The sequence below is a fragment of the Lissotriton vulgaris genome, chromosome 10 (assembly GCF_964263255.1).
Source record: "Lissotriton vulgaris chromosome 10, aLisVul1.2, whole genome shotgun sequence".
Lineage (NCBI taxonomy): Eukaryota > Metazoa > Chordata > Amphibia > Caudata > Salamandridae > Lissotriton > Lissotriton vulgaris.
This window is the reverse complement of record NC_141698.1, coordinates 748727491-748748956: the sequence shown is the minus strand read 5'-3', so window position 1 is coordinate 748748956 and position 21466 is coordinate 748727491.

The following is a 21466-nucleotide window of genomic DNA, read 5'->3' as shown; positions in this document are numbered from 1 at the left end:
ACTGATTTCGACCAATTCAGGGTGTAACCCGATGAGTATCCGTGTGCATTACAAAGTTCTAGCAGGGCTGGGATGCCTTCGTCAGGATCCGTCATGTAGACTAGCATGTCGTCGGCGTATAGCGAGACCTTGTCCTCCCATCCTCCTTCCCATTTGATACCTGCAAAGAGGGGAGTGGACCTGATTTGAATCGCCAGGGGTTCCAGTACCAGTGCAAAGAGCAAGGGCGACAAGGGACAACCCTGTCTGGTGCCCCTGCCCAAGTGGAACCTCGGTGAAATGTGGCCATTGGCCACCACCTGTGCGACCGGCTTGGTATAAAGTAGTCGTACCCACGCTATATATTTTGGCCCAAATCCCATACATTCCAGCACCATGAAGAGGTACTCCCATTCCACTAGGTCGAACGCCATTTTAGCGTCGAGGGAGAGGATCGCGGCCTGTTCTGAAAGGAGGTGTGTACGGGCCAACACTCCATGTATTCTCCGGAGATTCAGCGCCGTGCTTCTGTGAGGCATAAAGCCTGATTGGTCAGGGTGGATTAGAGTACTTAGGTGTGGTTGCAGACGGGCGGCCAGAAGCTTAGCTAATATCTTCGCTTCGATATTAAGCAACGATATCGGGCGATATGAGGCCCTGTCAGTCGGGGGTTTCCCCGGCTTGGGTATTGCGACAATCGTGGCCGTACGTTGGTCCAGTGGCAGTTCCATTTTGTCCCTGCTTTCTAAATACATGTTCAATAATGGGGCACTTAGTTCTGGCGCCATTGACTTGTACCACTCCACAGGTATCCCATTCGGGCCCAGGGCCTTACCAGATTGTAAAGCTTGGATTGCCAGCTGAATCTCGTCTTCCGTCGGGTCTACCTCCAGGGCTAGCCTGTCTTCCTGTGTAATGCTGGGGACTGCTATGCCCGTCAGTGTTGCTGCCGCCATTTGTTTTGTGACTACATGGTCCGGAGTGTATACCGTTTGATAATGCCGAGCCAAGGCGCAGACTATTGCCTCTGGATGTGTCAGTGTGTGCCCCCCCTCCGTGTGCAGTATTGGAATGCCTTTCGTTCCATTCTCCCTCTTGTCCAGCCATGCCAGCATTTTACTCGCTTTGTCGCCCACGTCATATATTCTGCACTTAGTGTTTGCAATGTAACCCTTTTCCGTCGTCCTAAGGTGGGCCTGATATTGCTGTTGTCGCATCAGAAGTGTGTGCGTTGCGGCCGGGGAGGGGTCTGTCATGTGCGCAGTATTGGCCACTTGGAGTGCCAGTTCCAGTTCTGTAAGCTCCTTACGGGAGTCTCGCCTATGCCCCGTTATTGCAGATATGGCCGCCCCCCGGAGGACTGTTTTATATGCTTCCCACAAAACTGACGGTGATGTCACCGTTCCCGTGTTTTCTGTAAAGTATTGTGTTGTCGTTAGTTTGAGCTTTTTTCTAATCTTCGGGATTTTCAAAAAATTCGGGTAGATTGGGTAGGGCCTAGTACATTTCCTTTCTCTGGTGGTAAGTGATAGAGCTATGGGGGAATGATCCGAAATGCCCCTGGGAAGAATGTCCACTTTATCTACCATTCCCAGTCCCAACCCCAGGGCTAGGAAATAATCTATACGTGATAGGCTGTTATGTACGGCAGAGTAGTAGGTGAATTGAGCGTCGCCTGTATGTATGTGCCGCCAGATGTCTATCATGCCCAGGGCCTCCACAAAATCCGGGAGTGAATTTGTGCCACGTGAGTGGGTTCTAGTAGGAAGGGAGTCTATCAGTGGGTCCATGATTGCGTTAAAGTCCCCTCCTATGATTGTATCCCCCTCAGGAAGGTTAAGAAGGAGATTGCTAAGAGCGGGTAGTGCCACAGAGTGGAGCGCCGGGGGGATATACACCGATACTATATTAAGGGTTCTGCCCTCCCACTGGCCATGTAGTGCCGCGAAGCGACCCTGATCATCCGCCACTCGGTGTGTAATGATAAAGGGAGATGATTTCTTTACTAGTATTCCTGTCCCCCTGGAGCCAGTGGTGAACTCAGCATGTATCGCCATTGAGTAGCCCCGTCTATTAAGAGCTTTACAAGTGGAACCCGCAAGGTGGGTTTCCTGTAGAAGGACCAAGTCCGGGCTTTGTCTCTTGATGGCCTGTAGTACTAAGCCTCTTTTTATTTTGTCCCCTAGGCCCCTGACATTCCAGGTGAGCATGCGCAACGGGGGAACTCCCATGCCTACAGGGGAGCCTTCAGCAGGCGTGTTGCGAGGTGACCTGTCCATGGATTCGGTGCTGGCGCTTCGCACTAGGTGCGTCTCTAGTATGAACACAGGCAGCGCCGTGTGCTGATCCGCGGAGGAAAATGGCGACAATCGGGGCAATAATACAGTGTGAGTGCTGCATGATGACTATGAACAAAGACATAACTTCAAACAAGAAAACTTCAATCCCTTCCCCCCTCCCTGCTACCCTGCTCCACGGACGAACTCCCGCCCGCTCCCCCAACTTTGCAGAGTGCTTTGTCCCATCCCCGCCCATCTTACTTGCTTGTGGGGTTGGTGAGACCCCCTTAGCCACCGGCCAATGCCCGCCCTACTCAGCTCCACCGGCAACAAGTCCCCAAGGGCTGCCAATAGATTGTTCCACCTATAGTCCATCCAGTTCAGCCCCGTACAGGTTGTCCAGAGTCTAGCGGGTCCCTTTCAAGATCCGATTCTGGGTCCGTTGCCTGTTCCCCCATCGCAGGGCCGTTGGATCGATGAACTGCCGGCTCTTCGCTGCGTTGACGTTGTCTTTCCCTGTGCGGGCGCTGGGGCTGCCCCACCTGCCTCCATCCATCAAGCCACTCCCTAGCTACTTCTGGTGTGTCAAAGAACCATGTCTTTCCTTCAGCCACTATGCGCAATTTGGCGGGGAATAGCATAGAGTATGGTAGACCCTTGTCTCGCAACGCCTTCTTCACTTCCGTGAACGATTTTCGTCTCCTAGCCACCTCCGCCGTGTAGTCCGGGAAAAAGGCCAGAGTTGAGTTCTGAATCTTTATGGGTGGAGAGACCCTTGCTGCTTGTAGAATTGCGTCCCTGTCGCGAAAATTGAATAGTCTAGCTATTACTGGTCGCGGTGTAGCCCCCGGCTTAGCCGCTCCACCCGGAACCCGGTGTGCCCGCTCCACAGAAAAGAAGTGGGAGAGGCCTTTAGGTTTCAGGTGGGCTTTAATTAGGTCTTCAATGTACAAGTCCATCGCGGCCTTCCCTTCCGATTCCGGCAGGCCCAGGATGCGGACGTTGTTCCTCCGGGAACGCCCTTCCTGATCGTCGAGCTTCTCTTGCAGCTGTTTCGTGACTTTCTCCATGCGTTCCATTGCCACCTGCAGGTCCGAGGTGTCCTCGATGAGCGACTTCGTGACCACCTCTACTTGGGACACTCTCTCCGCCATTTTCTGGAAGTCCGCTCTGAGCAGAGACACCTCGGAGGAGATGGAGCCCACTGTTGTACGGACCTCAGTAAGGGTTTTCATGACGTCTTCTAAGGTTACCTTCGGGGTCCCCCCCGGTTCTGAGGCTGTACCTGCAGAGTGGCGGCCGCCGCTCTGTGAGTGTCCAGACTGGTTGTATGCAAATTTATCCAGCTTCGCCTGGGTCGACGCACTCCTTGTGCCCCTGCCCGCCATGTTGTCGCGTCGGTGGGGGTGGCAGATAACTTCGGTCGTCGGGTCCGTCCTGCCCTGTGAGACTTGCAGTTTTGCTGATTGCCAGGCGGTCCAATGTGTTCCCTGCCGAGAGCAAGGGGTACCGCGCTGTCGCCACAGGGCCTAAGCAAGTTGAAATCTGTAGCTGGAGTCAGTACCACAGCCTGCGAGGCGGTCTTGCGCAGTTCAGTGCACTGATGCGTCTTGTCTTCGCACCTCCTGTAGCGTTACTGAGTGCTGCTTTGCTGCAGTTGAACACCGGAGGTATCCCGCGGGGCGTCCCCCAGCCCTCTCGGATGTCTGTAGGGTAAGAATGGTTATGTAGCAGGAGGGGGGCGCCACTGCAAGTCCCCCTACGATGTCTTCCTTTTTTTTTTTATTTTTTTTTATTATCACCGGGGTCTACACTGGCCCCCCGCTGAATCAGGGCGCAATCCGGGTCTGTTGTGGCAGAGGGGGACTGCTATGCCCCCGTTTCAGAGTCTGCCGCACCACAGCTGTTACGGGATGGCCGGCTGTCCGACCGTCCTAAAATGGCGCCTCCCGGAGCTCCGAGACAACTCCACTGCCACCGGCGTGCGCGCTGGCTGCGGGGGTACCCGCAGGCAATCTGGCTCCTCACCGTCCCTCCGGGATACGCCGAGGTGTCCGCCAGGCAGGCTGCGCGCGCTGGTACCTCTGGTGAGAAGGACGCTCGTGGTCGGCTGTTCATAGACCGCCCTGGCCGAGGTGGGCAGACTTCCGCCCGGGCTCGCTGGTCACTTGAGGCCGGTGCGCTGGATCGTGCGCAGGCCGACGCTCGCTGCTGCAGGTTAAAGCAGTTCCCGGTGGCCGATCTTCACCGGGGTCGGATCTGGTTGTGCCACGCGGTTCCCCGAGTCGGTGTCGCTCCTTCGAGCGGGCGCTGGATCGGATCAGTGAGCGGATTTACTATGCAGGCCGGTTAGCCTGGAGGAGCTCCCGATTTACGCTGCCGCCATGCTCGGCAGTCGGCCACGCCCCCCCACAGCTGTCTTTTTTAAGTAGGAAAGCAGATTGCTTTTTGTTAGAGAGAGGAGCATATAAACTGGTCTCTCTGACAAAGCAATGGCAGCTTTCGAACGACATGGGGAGCTGGCTGGGACCGTGGGGGGTATTGGGGTTCCCCACATGGTCCCAAATGTTATTTATTGAGTCCCTGGGGATGAGGTCCCTTTGTAGCTCCTTAAACATTCGTGTGGCAACGCGCTCTAGTTTACCAGAGTGTGCGGCCACTGCATTCTTGGAACATAGGCGGGCACGGGAGTCGCCGAGAGTCTAGCAATGGGACATTAAATCCTCATATTCTTATCTTTGTGTCCGTGTGTTTATTATGGTTATTTTCCTTCCATTTCACAAAATTCTCAGAAGAGATGCTTCTTCTTAGAAAGTGAAAGAAGAATGATTAAAATGGGACGGAACTTTCAACAGTTGGAATAGGAAGTGTTATGAACCAATGAAATCTCTTCTTTTAAAGTCTCATGGCTTTGCGTACGCTTATGATGTGGGTTCGTTTGACGTTCCAGCACGATTTGTGTAATTGCCTTTAAAAGTAATATACGATTGTTGAAAGTTAAAAAAAACTATTTTCATAAGTATCCTACATAATGTATTCTATTAGTATGTTCATTAAATACATAAATATATGTTTTTAAACAATTAAAAACATTTGCGTCTTTCGCGTAAGGGGCACATTACATGACGTCATATGTAAGCTGTGATGCGACGCGTAACTTCGAAGCGTATTCGTAGCGTATGCTGAGAATGATTAGCAGATAAACTATGGTGCGATCACTCTCGCACTGTCAAATCAGAGCACAAGGCGCGCTATGAGAATGGTTAGAAGTGGTCACTCACTGGAAATCCGATTCAGCTGTGTGGCTTATCCACTGTATCATAACGTTACTTTTTAGCCTGTTTAAGTTTGAGGTTTGTATGAAATACTATGCTATAGGCAAATATGGATCTTTAGGGAGCGCTTATCTCCATGAAGGTTGGTTATTACCATTTATATATAGGTGCTTGAGGGAGGGAAAAGAAGTTTGTCAGAATGGCGAGGATTGCTCAATAGCACCAGATCACTTCTTACTTTGTGGACACCTACAATTGCATGGCTCTTGTAATCAAGATGCGGCTAATTTGGCCTGAGTTTTGAAAGGCACTCCGACACCTGCTATCATAACAACGTTCAGTTTACTGGCAAACGGAAGTTATTTACTTTGAAATAATGCAGATTTTTGTGCGATATTAGCAGGCATCGCTTACATGATTATGGTAACTGAGCGTGTGGTTTGCTATAAAAAAGTCTTGTTTACTCCTCTGCATGGGAAGCTGGATGTTTCTATCTGGCCGTCGTTTCCGACCTTGAAAGCAGAGTCAACCAAATGAGCCTTATAAGAACGCTATTGTCTCAAAAAGAGGTCGCTCTTACATCTGCTAGAGAAACATTTGTCCTTCATGTAGCAAACACCCGCACAGAAGTGCAAGCTTTATTAAATATATGTGCTCCGGAATTTTAGGGAGTTAGTTTAGACTATCTTTAATGCGTCCTCGAGTAGGGGGTTGGCTTACTTTTTAAAAGTTATAAGCAATAGCCTTGTGACTACTGTAGAAACTATATTTGGTGTCTTGTCTGTGTTTTTTCAATCGATTTTTACCAGCATCTTTGGTGGATTGTCCATAATGCTCACATTAGTTGCCGGTGTGCTTGTATTAATTTATTTACTTAAATATGGATGCACATCTTGCAGCAGACGACAATATGTCCCTGTTGTTGCTGGTCTGCAACCGAATGCTTAGTTATTACAGAGCGCTGCCTCTGGCTACATTGAGCGCAGCTTCTGGATTATCGTTTCGATTCTCCTTTTTCACATGCGTTCAACCTGTCTTTCATTGCCTGAGCTGCGATTTCGAAAGGGCCCTGGATTTGTGTCTCTGCAGTACGGTGTCTCCCAACGCGGATTATGACCAGCTGATGAGCCCCTTAGTGGTTCATGATTTGCTCTGTTCTGGCGGCGGGATTATGGCCTTAGCAGCAATACATGGAATAATGGGACGTTGGAATGTTTTTGCAGAGGCGCATGACTTCTTGGCACGCAGTTACATTGAAGATGACCCGAGTTTTCCTCCGATGGTGATAGAGGCTCCGGTAGTTGAGGAACATGTATGTTCATTCCCACTATTGAATTGGATGGCTGAAATGTTTTCAGATGAGAACAAAGACTTCCTCTTGGAGGCTGTTGCTACATACTGTGCTTATACGCTGTTTGATTAAGATTCTGATTTTTCTACCTATTCTTTATTATTTAGTTACTGCCTTTTAACAAAGATCGAATAATTTTTTTTGCAAAATTGATCTTGACTGCTTTTAAGGCTTAGACTCTGCGTTTGTAATTTGCCCACGTTTATATCATGTGCTTTGGTCAAGGAAAGGTGTCGCGGGCTGAGCCTTGCACTTACACCATGTTAAGTTAGCATGGGTTTATTAGAAGCTTAAACGCCATTTTTGTTTTCCTGCTCGGCTTTGCACACAACACGCACTTGCAATATTGTTTAGAGAAGGGGGAGTATTTTGCTTCATATGAGAATAATTTGATATACTACATTTGTAGCCTGCCTCACTACTTTAGTGTGTATAGCGAGAGCATGAAACATCAAGGTTATCTTGGATACTGTGTGTGTTATTCGGAATGATCTTCGATCGTTCGAGCCATAAGACATATGCAGCTGTGGCATCTCTGATACTGTGCGTTTAGAGATGCACTGTGCAGGCAGGATTACACACAGTTGGAGAACATTCGTATCTTGACAGTTTGTGTAGAACTCAATGTGATCCACTACTGATGAGTAACAGAGGTATGGGTCTGCCTATGTAGTCGTATGAGATCTTCTGTACTTATAAACTAACCGGCTAAGTAGGGAGGGTGAAATGTAGGTATATTTTTTTTGTAAAATTTTTATTTTGTAGTATGCAAGGTGAAACGGAAAAGGGGGACGGGTATAGAGCAAGAGGATCAAAAGGAGAAGAAAAGAAGAACAGGCAACAGGTCGCCACAAATCCCCACACAGGGGGAGCAATGAATGGGGAGAGAAAATGTCCGCAAAGCAAGGGCCAGAAGAACTCCAAAGTCCACACCATGACGCCAGGGGCCGGGCAAAGCAACAGAGGCGCGGGCAGGAGGGCCTGCCCATCATAGCGTCCAAATTATGCCAGACGTACCAGTAGTAGAGGCAGTGTCCCTGGTCAGGGGGAGCAGTGCCAGCCCCATTCAAGACGTAGTGTTCATCCCAAAAGCAAAGTAAGTCGCAAAGATGAAGACAAAAAAAAAATAACTTCCCCAACTACCCCCCCCTCCCTCGTCCCTCCCCAACATTCACCTCCCCCCAGTGGTGGCGACACCAAGCACACAGTCCATCACAGTCACTCTCACAATCAAATCTGGAAAAGATGAAGGGTCCGCAGCGCTGACGGACACACTGCCGAAGGAAGGCTTCGGGACAGAAATCTCACAAGTGGGCCCCAATTGTGCATAAAGTTCTTGAAATTACGCAGAGAAATGTCAGAGAGACGTTCCATGCTCAACAAGCGCCACAACCGGGCATGCCACAAGGAGACAGCAGGAGCAGACGGGGCCTTTCAGGCGGCTGCCAAGGTCATCTTAGCCGCACCCAAACACAACCACATGATACGCTTATCCGCCCTAGTTTGATGCTCGAGCAGTGGGTCCCTAAGGCCTAATAGGACAAAAGCCATGGAGTCAGGGAGTGGGTAACCCAAAATATCCTTTATGTGGGAGAGAATCTCGGCCCAAAATGGCTTAATGGAGGGGCATTCCCACCATATATGGCTAAAGTCCCCCAACATCCCACAGCCTCGCCAGCACCTATCTGAGGCTGTTGGAAATATGCGGAGTAGTTTAGACGGATACAGGTACCAATCAAAGATGAGTTTCATATGGGCCTCTCTGAGGTCAGTAGAGTGGTTGTGCGCCATCACGTCCCGCCACAGGCCCCGCCACTCAGTCAGAGATGTCCCTCCCTAACGTGGATTCCCAATGGTCCTGGTATCGCGGTCTCGGAGATATAGTAGTATCTAATAGCAACTTATATAGGAAAGAGATCGCTCCTTTCATGGTGGAGGTGCGAAGGAGGAAGGATTCGAAAGTCGTCAAGGGTCTGGTGGCGGCATCCACCACTGAAGGCGACGTCGCCCAGTGCAGGAGCTGGAGATGTCGAAAACGCTCCGTTGGCAGCACTCCGTAGTCCCTCATACAGTTGTGGAAAGTGAGGGGTTCGGTGCCATGGAACAGGTGGGTGAGGGCCCTGCAGCCGCCCTCCCTCCAAGCCTCAAAAGGACCCTCCGTCAAAGCCGGGGGGAAGGCTGGGTTAAAATGAATCGGGGTAAACGGGGACGGGAATGTGGTCCAGCGGTCATCGCCACTCACCGCGTCCCAGACCTTCAATACCGTGCTCGTGGGGGTGCTAATGTATGCGTTCCTGGGCCGGTCCATCTTAGGCTTCCAGGCCAGATCCCATATGGAGCGGCCCGCAACACTCCGATCCATGTGGAGCCAATGTTTCTCCGAAAATTGTTGGGACCACTCCACCATAACTCTCAGTTGGGCAGCTTTGTAGTACAAATGCATGTCTGGGAAGCCCACCCCCCCATCTAAGCGCGGGCGCCGAAGAACCGCAAACGGAAGCCGCGCTCGGCCACCTTGCCAAACATATTTCAGCATCACGGTCTTCAATCGGCGAAAGTAGTCCAGCCCCACCGGAATAGGCAAAGCCTGAAAGAGGTACAAAAGCTTGGGAAGAAGAACCATCTTGAGAGCATGAATCCTGCCGAGCCAGGAGATGAATTTGGGCTTCCACCGTTCCAGTTCAGCCCGGATCGATGTCAACATCGGGGGAAAGTTAGCCTGGAACAAGGCACCTATCGTGGAAGTCAGTCGCACCCCCAGATAAAGCAAGGACGATGACGCCCAAGCAAGCGAAGTGAGCATCCGAGTCTGTTGCATCTCCCCTGGGGACAGGGTCAGATTCAAGATGTAGGACTTATCAAAGTTAACCTTAAAGCCCGCCACCGCCTCGTAAGTGGAGAGTACTGAGTGGACATGGGGTAGCGACTGTGCTGGGTCACGTATGGACAAGAGGACGTCGTCGGCAAAGAGCGAGATCTTATGCTGTTCGCCCGTAAAGGGAAGCCCCAAAATTCGCTCATTTTCCCGCACCGCCAACGCCAATGGTTCGATGCTGAGGGCGAAAGGGAGGGGCGAGAGGGGACATCCCTGGCGCGTCCCCCGGGAATGGCTAAAACTCCCGGATCTGTGGCCATTGACCAATACCCGAGAGGTAGGACTACAGTAATTGGCCTCAATCATGCGAACGAAATGGGGCGAGAACCCGAAGGCCACCAGTGTCCGGTGCAAGAACCCCCAGTCCACGCGATCGAAGGCCTTCTCCGCATCAAGCCCTACCAGCACCGCCGGTATGCGGAACCGTTCCGCCTTTTCAATGAGGTGTACCACGCGGCGCAGATTATCATGAGTCTGCCGACCCTTGATGAAACCAGACTGGTCAGGATGGATCAAGGCAGGCATGAGGTCCTGAAGTCTGCTCGCCAAGATGGAGGAGTACAATTTAGCGTCCAGGTTGAGGAGCGCTATCGGGCGGTAAGACGTACAGGAAGTAGGGTCCTTCCCCGGCTTGGGGATTATAGTAATCAGCGCTTCGGCCATGGAGTCCGTGGTCCTACCATCAGTCGCCATTGCATTGAAGAGGGAGACTAAGTAATCACAAATGTCAGAGGCGAACGTCTTGTAGAAGAGGGCCGTGTAGCCGTCAGGCCCAGGGGCCTTATGCAGCTTCAAGGCCTTGATAGCGTCCAGGACCTCCTCCCGAGTGATGGGGGAGGACAGCAAGTCGTTCCATTCATTAGAGACTTTCGGGAGAGGGAGCCCCTCCAGAAATTTGGACTGAGCCTCCGGGTCGAGAGCGTCACTCGAGTAGAGCGCTGCGTAGAAGCGACCAAATATGGCCGCCTTGTCCGCGTCTCTGTGCTGAACAGAGCCCGCGTGATCACGCACTCCTCCTATGTAATCCCGCTCGCGTTTGTCACGAAGTTGCCGGGCAAGATGGCGCCCAATCTTGTTGCCCTGGGAGTAGGAGGTACGCCGGAGGCGCAGAAGAATAAATTCCGCCCTGTTATTGTAATGGGCCCTCAGCTTCCCGCGCACCGCCGTAAGGGGCCGTAAAGTCACCCTGGAGGGGTTCGCCTTGTGGGCCTGTTCTAGAGTGGCAAGTTCCGATTCAAGAGCCTCCCTCTCCTCGCGTCTCAGTTTGTTCAGGTGCGCGTTGAGAGCGAGGCAAGTGCCCCTTAAGGAGGCCTTGCACGCGTCCCACGTGTTGTATACCGAGGTGTCCGAAGGAGGGTTGAGGAGAAAGAAATCACCGATAGCCTTGCGCAAGGCCTTACAGGACAGGTCATCCCTCACTAGTCCCAGAACTACCAGGCTGTGATCGGATAAGGAGAGTGGAAAGATATTAGACAATTGTACATCCCCCCGGAGAGCCTGGCCAACCAAGACATAGTCAATGCGGGAGTACGAGCGATGAACATTAGAGAAAAAAGTGTAGTCCCTAGTTTGTGTATGGACAAAGCGCCAACTGTCTACTAGCCCCATATCACTCAACTGACGCTTAGTTTCCTCCGAGAAGACGCCAGTGTCCGCCCTGCGTGTTCCGGACGCATCCAGGTCCCTGTCCCATACCATATTGAAGTCACCCAGCAAGATCAAGTGTCCCTCCACAAAGTCCCCCACCTTATCCAGCAAGCCTTGCAAAAAGCCATTCTGACCCGCATTCGGGGCATACACTACAACAAAAGTACAGAGGCGGCCGTGCAACATCCCCTTCACCATCAGCCAGCGGCCCTCTTTATCAACATTCACTCCTAGGGGCTGAAAGTGTAGGGAAGCCCGGAAGAGAAGGGCCACTCCCCTATGCTTCGTGGCCGCGGACGCCCTGTAGATAAGAGGGAACTGTCTATGGCGGAGTCTCAGCTCGTCCTTCCTAGCCAGATGGGTCTCCTGAAGGGCGACCACGTCCAAGTGGTGGTCCACAATGTACTTCCAGAGCTTCTGCCTCTTCTGTGGGGAGTTGAGGCCTTTCACATTCCAAGTTCCTATGCTAATAGTCATAATGGGGAACTGGAAATCCACGCCATGCATACGTCCGGGCAGCCACACAGCTCAATCAGAACCCGGACACATACCGGGGCCCAAGCCATCAAAAACATGCAATCAGAAGGACCCAGAGGGAAGGGCCCCGCCACAGCCACATCCAGGGGGCCACCCCTCCTCACCCCGAGACTTCCAAAATGGCTACTGTTCCAAAGAAGCACCAGGGCCCAAGGACCCCCCAAACAGAGCAAAACACACAGCGCAGGAGTAAACATCAATGAAGTCACATACACCATACAGCTAACACACAAGGTCGCCACCACTACTCCCTCAAACCCCAACCCCAACCCCAACCAAAACTGTTCTGCCATTACAAGTGCTTGCAAAGCACAAACTGACCCACCCCCCCAAAACAACCCAAAAGCCAAAGAAACAGAGCACAAGGCCCGCAACCTGGAGTATACGGTCGGCAGTTCCAATGGGCCACAGGTCACACGGTCCACATCAGACTGGTATCGGGGTGGGGGCACCAGATCAGGGGCCCCCAGGGCCAAACCCCGGGGTGTCTTCTCCAAAAGTACCATAGTACCCCAGGGCCGTCGGAACAGAGGCGCCCCGGCGCCCGACCATCAAAGAAAGCAGGGGTCATGCCGCTCCAGAGGACTGCTGAGAATCCGCAAGGGTGGCCGAGGCCACCGACGCCACCGCCGATCCTCTCTCCTGCAGGCTAATAGAGTGGTCCGGCCGCAGCCGCTCCGGGGAAGCCCCAACCTGGTGCCATGACGAGGAGCGATGTCGGCGCCGCGAAGGCGAGGACCGCGCCGCCTGCGAAGGTGGGTCTTCCTCCAGTCCCAACAGCTCCCTCGCGGACTTCAAGGAGCGAATTTGCACCAACCTGTTCTGCCACCGGAATATGATCCGGAAAGGGGGACCCCAGGAGTAGGAGATGCCCTGTTCCCTCAGATAGGCAGTCACCGGCCGGAATTCCCTCCGTTTCTGAAGCGTGGACGCCGCCAAATCCTGGAACAGCAGCGGCCGATGGTCACGGAAGGTCAAGGAGGAAAGGGCCCTGGCTTTCCGGAGGATGCACTCCTTAGTCTGAAAATCATGGACACATGCTAGGATGTCTGGAGGAGGGCCCCCTCGCCTGGGTAGGCCAACTCTATGCACCCTGTCCAGTTTAATCTCCAGAACGTCCTCCTCGTCTAGCACCTGGAGGAAGAGGGCCTGCACATATCCCCTCAAGTCACCAGCCTCACCGTCCCAGGGGACCGCTCTGATACGGATGTTGTTTCTCCTGGAGCGGTTCTCCAGGTCCTCGGCGTACGCTTGCAGATTCAAGTTCTGGTCTGTAAGGCGAAGAACATCTTGCTGTAGCTGGTGGACGTCATTCGCCATACTCAGGTCATGGTCTTCTAACACGGCCACCCGCTCATCAATGCCGTCCACATCCCTTCGCACCTCACGGAGGTCCGACGCTAGCTGGGCCCTTAGTTCGGAGATGTCCTCTTTGATCGAGGCGAAGAGTTCCGACATGAAGGCCTTGGTGGCCGGCGCCTCCTCATCCGATTGTCTCGCCGAGCCACTCGCTCCTGGGGAGTTTGGCGGTTGCGATGCCTTGGAGGCCACCTCCTTCACTGTCCTCCCTTTGCGAGGCAAGTTCGACATGGCGGCGGGGCTGCGGAACAAGGCCGTCCAAGCAGTAAGTAAGAGCACCTGCGTCACAAGCAGTGGCCGCTCGAGAAAATGGCGGCGCGAGGCCCCCCAGCAGAGAAGCCAAGGAATGGCAGCAGAGCCGGCACCCCCGACTCACGGAGCCAGGCCGCAGTCAGCCACTCGGCACAGTGCACAACTGGACCCTCCGCCTCCGGATCGCACGGGCCCGATGGAGGGATCGTGCGGCAGTCCAGGTTCCACTAGGCAGCCGGTCGCCGAGCCTCCCGGCTGTCTAAAGCAAGTGGCGCACCACCAAACCAACGTCCCGCTGTAGTGGAGGGAGCCTGAGGGCCGGGAAGGCAGAAGACGTCCGCCGCTCCGTGAAGCCACGCCCAGCCGACGCCGAGCCGCCGCGCCCCAAGGCGGCCTCGTCCTCACGCAAGGCCGGTGCTTAGCAGGCCCGATGCTGAAGAGCTCTCAATGGCGCCGTACGACCACTCCGGGAGTCGCCGACAGCACCGGACCACCCCGCTCAGTATCGCCGGCTGCTGTGGTCGTCCTGGAGCGGATTGAGGCCCCGTAGGCGATGCTGTACAATGCTTAGCAGGTCGGGCGCCGGAGCGACTCAAAAGCACGTCTTACTCCGACGCCATCTTGGCCACGCCCCCCGAAATGTAGGTATATTTTAAATCTGTTTCCCTTTTGTATTTTAGGATGCTTTCTCCCTTTGTATTTTATGGAATAGTAACAATGCTGACAACTTTGTTTCTGATTATATGTTTGCTTGTATTATCTAAGGTACTGGGCATGAGATTACGGTGTTAGAAATAAACATTTGAAAGTTGCAGGTGTCTTTATTTAGTGCTTGTTTTGGACTGGTGTAAGACTGTAACGAAAGAGTGCTCTTGTTATCTACCTTACCTGAGGTAACCTAAGTCGCATGTTGTGGGTTGACTAATACTTGATAAGTGCAGCCAAGAAAGGGAGCAAGTGTGCAAATGTCATAGTCCCTTCGGCCGGCTTAGTTGTTATAATAAAAAGCGTCGATAAAGGGCCTGCACTTTGAATTTGAATTAAAGAAGAATGATTGATAACCCGAGCCAAGAAAGTGAGCAAGTAGGTGTGTGTATGTGTGAATGATGTGTTGATTGAGGAGAAGAAGAATAAGGTGAAAAATAAGAAAGGCTGCAGACATGCAAACTTTGTACTTCTTTGTAAGGGAAGTGGCTGTTTAGTTTTCGTGTGTGTGTGTGTATATATATATATATATATATATATATATATATATATATATATATATATATATATAGTCGTGTTCTAATCTAGGACCCCGATCAATACTGTGACCTTATGCCCCTATACGGCTATAATCCATTTATACCCCTATAATGGCATAAACGATCAAGAGCCACATTTCAGAATCTCTTCTTCTGCAGCTCATTAGAGCAAATGACACAGCAGAAGCCACTATCTAAGATTCCTAGATTACACTCCGAGTTCTTCAACAAGATAAAACTCAGCAACCTGGGAAAGCCCCGCTTGCTATGTTTTGATTAGTAATAGAACTCTAATGAGCACTAAGAGACGATCACTTCCTAGTGACATCTTTATTGACGTCTTATGTCCAAAAACTTACGTCAAACAAGGCACTTTTCAGGTATAAATATTACCAACGTGGCCTTAAGCAAACGCTGCCTCAACGACATCGATGATAGCAATGGTGTGGTGAACACAGGAGCATATCAGCTGTCCCTTACAGAGCCCAGCAGATGCAAGCTGCCCACGGACGCTGCCCCTCCTCCTCCTTGACGCGCTGAGAGAGACGCTGTCTTTTCTCCTGCCGAGAAAATCCAGCTCCGGCGTTTCCAGCCTACTCTTGCGAGTGACTGGGATATCGAGTCCTAGAAGGAGATACAAGACCTCCAACATTCTATTTCAGAGGTATGGTGTTGACTAAACCCTTAGAGAGAATTCTTGAAGCAAACCTTGGCAAAACCAACTTAACTAAAACTGCTACTCACTTACTCCCTCCCAAGTATTAGGCTTAGGTCAGGTACACCTGGGTAGGCGTAGTTAGAAGCACCAGTTGAGTACGTTAGCTGAATGTATATATGAATGTATATATTTTATTCATTTTAACCATTGTATGGCTAAGAAACCATATCAATGCTTTTACAGTATTATTTCGCAATCCTCATTTTACTGTACGCACTTTTTATAATAACTAGTCTTGCAATTGTGGCAATTCATTTCTCTTGCACGAGAAGAAAGACTGTTCAATAAATAATACCTTTTTATTGAAAACGCCCGTCTCTCTATTCTCTGCATCTTGGTGAAAGTAATCTGCACAACTGACTGAGTAAAATAACGGTCTATTGTTTCACACGACTCTAGATATTGACTCTTATTCTAAGGAGCAAAGTTGTCATGTTTATGCGGTTGTTGGAAAACTGAATCCCTTCTTGTCTGTGCCAGGGAAGCTGATCACTTCCTATTCAGTCAAGAAAGTTTCCAGTGACCTCTGAGCTAGTTGGTAACAAACCCAATTAAGTTTAGCATAGTCAGTAGAGACCTGGAAGACCGCACTTCTACGTCAAAACTGCTGTTTATGTTATTCCAATGTGCAGGGCCTATTGGGAAAATAGGAACTACACTACAATATACACTGAAAAAAACATAGGTTTCACATACATTATAGTTAGGAATTAGCATTTAAAAAACCTTAGAAATTCACTGTAAAAACCATAGGTTTCACACACGTTATAGTTAGGAATTAGCATTTAAAAACCTTAGAAATTCACTGAAAAAACCATAGGTTTCACACGTTATAGTTAGCTGGACATTACACTCATACAAAATCATTGAAATTCCCCCGTTATAGTTAGTTCAGCTAACTATAACTCGCGTGTCCGCAATGCACTGCTGATGACATCACATATAACATCACTCATGACATGGACAGTGACATCACTGATGACATCTCAAATGACATCACTGATGATATCATCCTTGTGAAAGAGTGGCAGACCTCCTCTTAGCGTAATATGACCTTTGATACACACCTTCAAAAATAGAAAAGTAAAAATAAAAAAAATGGAGATACCAATACCACTTACCAACAAGCTATTGAGTAATTCCGCTATCTACATAAACATCACTCATTCACCAACAGTTCTATATAGTCACTTATACATGTACTCACTCATCATATGTACTCATACACTTATACATCTTGTTACACACCGACACTCACCAATTATTTGCATATACAGGATATATACAGGATATATACACTTACTTTTACAGAAACGTACATATACTTACTCTCTTAAACAATGACTTACAGAAACACATTTATTTATACAGGAACTCTTCCAATATCTCACTCTCACATATAATCACTTATATAAATCAATACTCATATATAGTAGATTAAAACATATGTAGTTACTCAAAGATACTATTGAGACAGTCAATCTCTCACCAACACACCCATACACACACTCATGCACCCATACAGTCGTGCATACATGCTGTCTTCAAAACACATACAAAGAGTGAATCACTCATTCATGCATCTATGCGCTAAGTAATACTCCCCAACAAACCATACAGACACTCATACTGATACTCAAAAAGCCAACTAATAACCCATAAAGACATTCATGTAGCTACTCACGAACCCATGGAGCCAATTATAGACAAAGTGAGACACTGATACAGATATGTACATATTTAAACATTACTCGCTAATACATGTATTCACTAAGATACACTTAATAAGTGAGTTATGCAATCATTTTTACAAAAAAAACATCCATTGAGACATTTATTTATCCATTTATTCTTCCATCGACCTTGTGATACACATATAGAAAACATATTTAAATTTCTGAAAAAAACATTCCTTGGATGATGTCATGAGTGATGTCAATTGAGCTGTCATCAGTGATGTCATGAGTGATGTCACTGACCATGTCATGAGTGATGTTATATGTGATGTCATCAGCAGTGCATTGCGGTCACGCGAGTTATAGTTAGCTGAACTAACTATAACAGGGGAATTTCAATGGTTTTGTATGAGTGCAATGTCCAGTTAACTATAACATGTGTGAAACCTATGTTTTTTAAATGCTAATTCCTAACTATAACGTGTGTGAAACCTATGGTTTTTACAGTGAATTTCTAAGGTTTTTTAAATGCTAATTCCTAACTATAACATGTGTGAAACCTATGGTTTTTACAGTGAATTTCTAAGGTTTTTTAAATGCCAATTCCTAACTATAACGTATGTGAAACCTATTTTTTTCCAATGTGTATATATATATATATATATATATATATATATATATATATATATATATATATATATATATATATATATATATATATATATATATATATATATGTATATATATTATCTACTGGCGGTCGCCAGTAGGTATATATAGTTAGGACCTGGTTACCATAGGAAATTCCGAACATTCTATTGGGAATAACTTTGGCGTCGATTGAGGGATCTACCTGTAATTTTCCTTAAATTTGCCTTGCTGCGCTCCGCTCCTTCCCTGAAAGTTTCGGGGGGATTCGTCAAATGGGGGCCGAGAAAAAAGGGGGGTCCCAAAACGTGTTTTCCCCATGTTAATTTCAATAGGGACATTCTGACAAGGGTACAGCTTGAACGGCTGAACGGAATTACACCAGATTTGGCAAAATGGTAGGGACTGGTATGCAGCAGTGCCTTTTGTATGTTTGGTGTAAATCCCTCCAGTAGTTTTCGAGAAAATTGAATGTGAAATTGAGTCCAATGCAATTTTCCATTGGACCTTTAGACACAGCTACAGCCCGAACGGCTGAATAGAATTACTTTAAACTTGGCAAAATGGTAGAGCCTGGTATGCAGAAGTGCCTTTTGTATATTTGGTGAAAATCCCTTCAGTAATGGTTGAGAAAATCGACTTTTTTCAAATTATATATCTATAAGCGGGACACGGTAAGCGCACGGGCTTGCACCGTCCTTGCACTGTCCTTGCACGTGCGCGGACCTTAGCGTGCGCGTGCGGAATTCTGATTAGCTGATGGACGTCTGTCAACATTCCAGTCAGTCGAAATGAGGAAGCGTTGTCCGCCATCTTGTTTTTGTGGTAGAGGATAGTGGTTCTAAACAGAAGTGTATTAGTTGACAAGGAGGCAGGGTAGAGATTCCTGAGCCCCCTATGTTTTGTCCTGGGGTCTGTAAAGGACCCCGAAGGTTGAAAAAAAAATAATCGCGGGGTCCGCGCACCTTGGCTCAAAAAGACAAAAAAGAAATACATTAAAATAACAAGTTTCAGTGTTTAGATGTTGGTTGAGTGCAACATTAAGTGAAGACTCTTTCACCTTTGGGTTTAGGTAGAGGTTTTGTGGAGAGTTAGTATGGTAATTGGTAGAGAGCATTGGGGGTAGGTTGAAGATTATGTGAGTTTGAAAGTGTTGATCATTTGAAGCAATTAAAAATTTTACTTTGGTTTTGATTTTGTGTGTGATAAAATATGATTGGCTGGGTATCTGAATATGTATGAGAAATGAGAGGGAAACACAGCCATTTTGAGATTTTAGTGTTTGCGGTATACTTCTGAGGATGTTAGATTGAGACAGAATTTACTGTTCAACAGTTTTCTAGAAGGTGAGTTGTTAATTTGTAAGGAGAACTCTGTTTGTTCACTTTAAGTTTATAGGAAAAATGTTTTCTGTTAGTTATTTAATGTTTATTCTGTTATACTTATGGATTGAGTAGGGCAACATCAGATGCAGTGCTTTATATTTCTAATTGTTGCTTGATACTATACACTGTCCAGGGAAACAGCAAATTTTGTGACTATAGTGTCTGAGGTAGGTTTGTGAGGAAATTTTGGTGTTCAATTTCTGGTGTGAGATTTACACAGTAGTGACTCTTCTAATAGAATTTAATAGTTTTTCTCTGCCCTATCTCACTCTTCCTAAGCTCTGTTTCTCTTTCTTCTAATAGTACACTAACATAAAATGATGACTGAAAATGAGGAGCCTACCAACGTCTTCTTTGAAATATCAGCAACGTTTATTGAGGCAACTTATTCTGTGGTGGATATTGATCCTATAAATGAAACAAATCATGAAGAACATGAAGGAAGTACCATGGCAGAGTTTTTGGATGAAACACTAGACATGGAATTAATGGAGTGTGTAGACATTGTTGAGCTTGACGAATCATTTACAGACACTTTGACGGATGAAATTCCTGATGAAGAAATGCTACAAGTTCTTTTAGATTTTGAAAATTCTGATAAATTTTAATTTATTAATGAAACATTTGTTTTGAAAATTATACTTATTTAAATGTAATTTATGAGGTAGTAGCAAAGTGATACAATTTTGTGTTCTTCATGTCCTGCATCCTTTCTTTCACTGACTGTCTCTGATTCACTAGTTTACAACATAAGTAAGTATATAGAATAGCAAGTGTGTTTCACCAGAGTAGGAACTCGTGACCTCCTACGCCAAATTCTGACCTCACATTGAGAAAGGAAGGAACCATGTGAACAAATCTGTTTCTGCTTTCCTGAAAGACTACCACAATAACTTGCATTACAACATACAAGGTATCTACAGAGGAGACGATGTCCATTTCCATTTACTTTTTTCTCTCTTTCTGTTTTTTTTTTTTAATTTCCGTACTATGGACTCTCTCTGTGTTCTAGGGGTTTCAGGAACAAACTCTTATGAAGATGAAGTAGAAGAACCAGTGGTGCATTTACTTTCTTCTGATGTTCTGGAAAGCTGAAAAACTTCCAGACTATGGACTCCTTCTTACTGGGGCGAGGGTCCTCTTCAACAAAGTCTTCATTAGAAGAATGGTCAGACTCTGGATGTTCAGCCATTTTGAAGTATTTGTCTGTAGCTAGGAGCTGTAGAAAAAGGTGTTGCTTCTCTAAAAGCCAAAGAAGAATGATGAACATGGGAGGGGTCTTTCAACAATTGGAGTAGGAAGTATTAAATCTTTTGTTTTAAGGTCACATGGTTGGACATAAGCTTACGAAGCGTTTACGGAGCGCTTACATTGAGTTTACGTTTTATTTACGGAGCGCTTACGTCATCTTATGATGTGCTTAGATGGTACGCACCCTCGTGAGATTCATAATTGTTTAAATAAAGTTATATGTTTTTTTAAAGTTTAAAATAAATTACCTACATCCCATTTACTTACTCTTAAATATTGAAGTGGTATGATTTGGGACGCGATGTTGGTAGGCATTTACCGATCGGTAACGGCTGAATTTGGCTGTTGCTGACCGGTAAATGCCTTTCCCTATGTAGTAGGCATTTATTTACAGATTTGGTATTTTTACCGAATCGGTAAATACAGACTCGGTAAAAATACCAAATCTGTCAATTCTAATGTAGGTAGTACTGTTGACAGTGCTAGAGGCGTCTAAGAATTTGTTATTTACCACCCAATACAATTGGGTGGTAAATAAGGAATTCCTGTGTACATTCACACATGTGCCATGTGGCACACATACATGCCCTAAGGGCATGTATGTGTGTCACATTGCACACAAGCCAAAAACAGGGGTGCTACAGGGTATCAAAGTGACACCCTGTTCCCCCTGGCAGAATTTGGTATTTACTGATTCAGTAATTACCGAATCGATATTTGCCATTGATTCCTTTGGGCTTCAAGGCCAATTGGAATCAATGGCAAATACAGATTCGGTAATTATCGAATCGGTAATTACTGAATTTTACCGAATCGGTAATCAATTCGGTAAAAATACCTACATCCCCATTGCCAGTTCTTAAATACCGAATCGGTATGATTCGGTATTTAAGAAGTGGTAATCTGGGATTACCTACTCGGTATTTATGAGTAGGTAAATTGAGATTACGTACATCTGGCCCATTGATTTGTAACATATTTATATACATA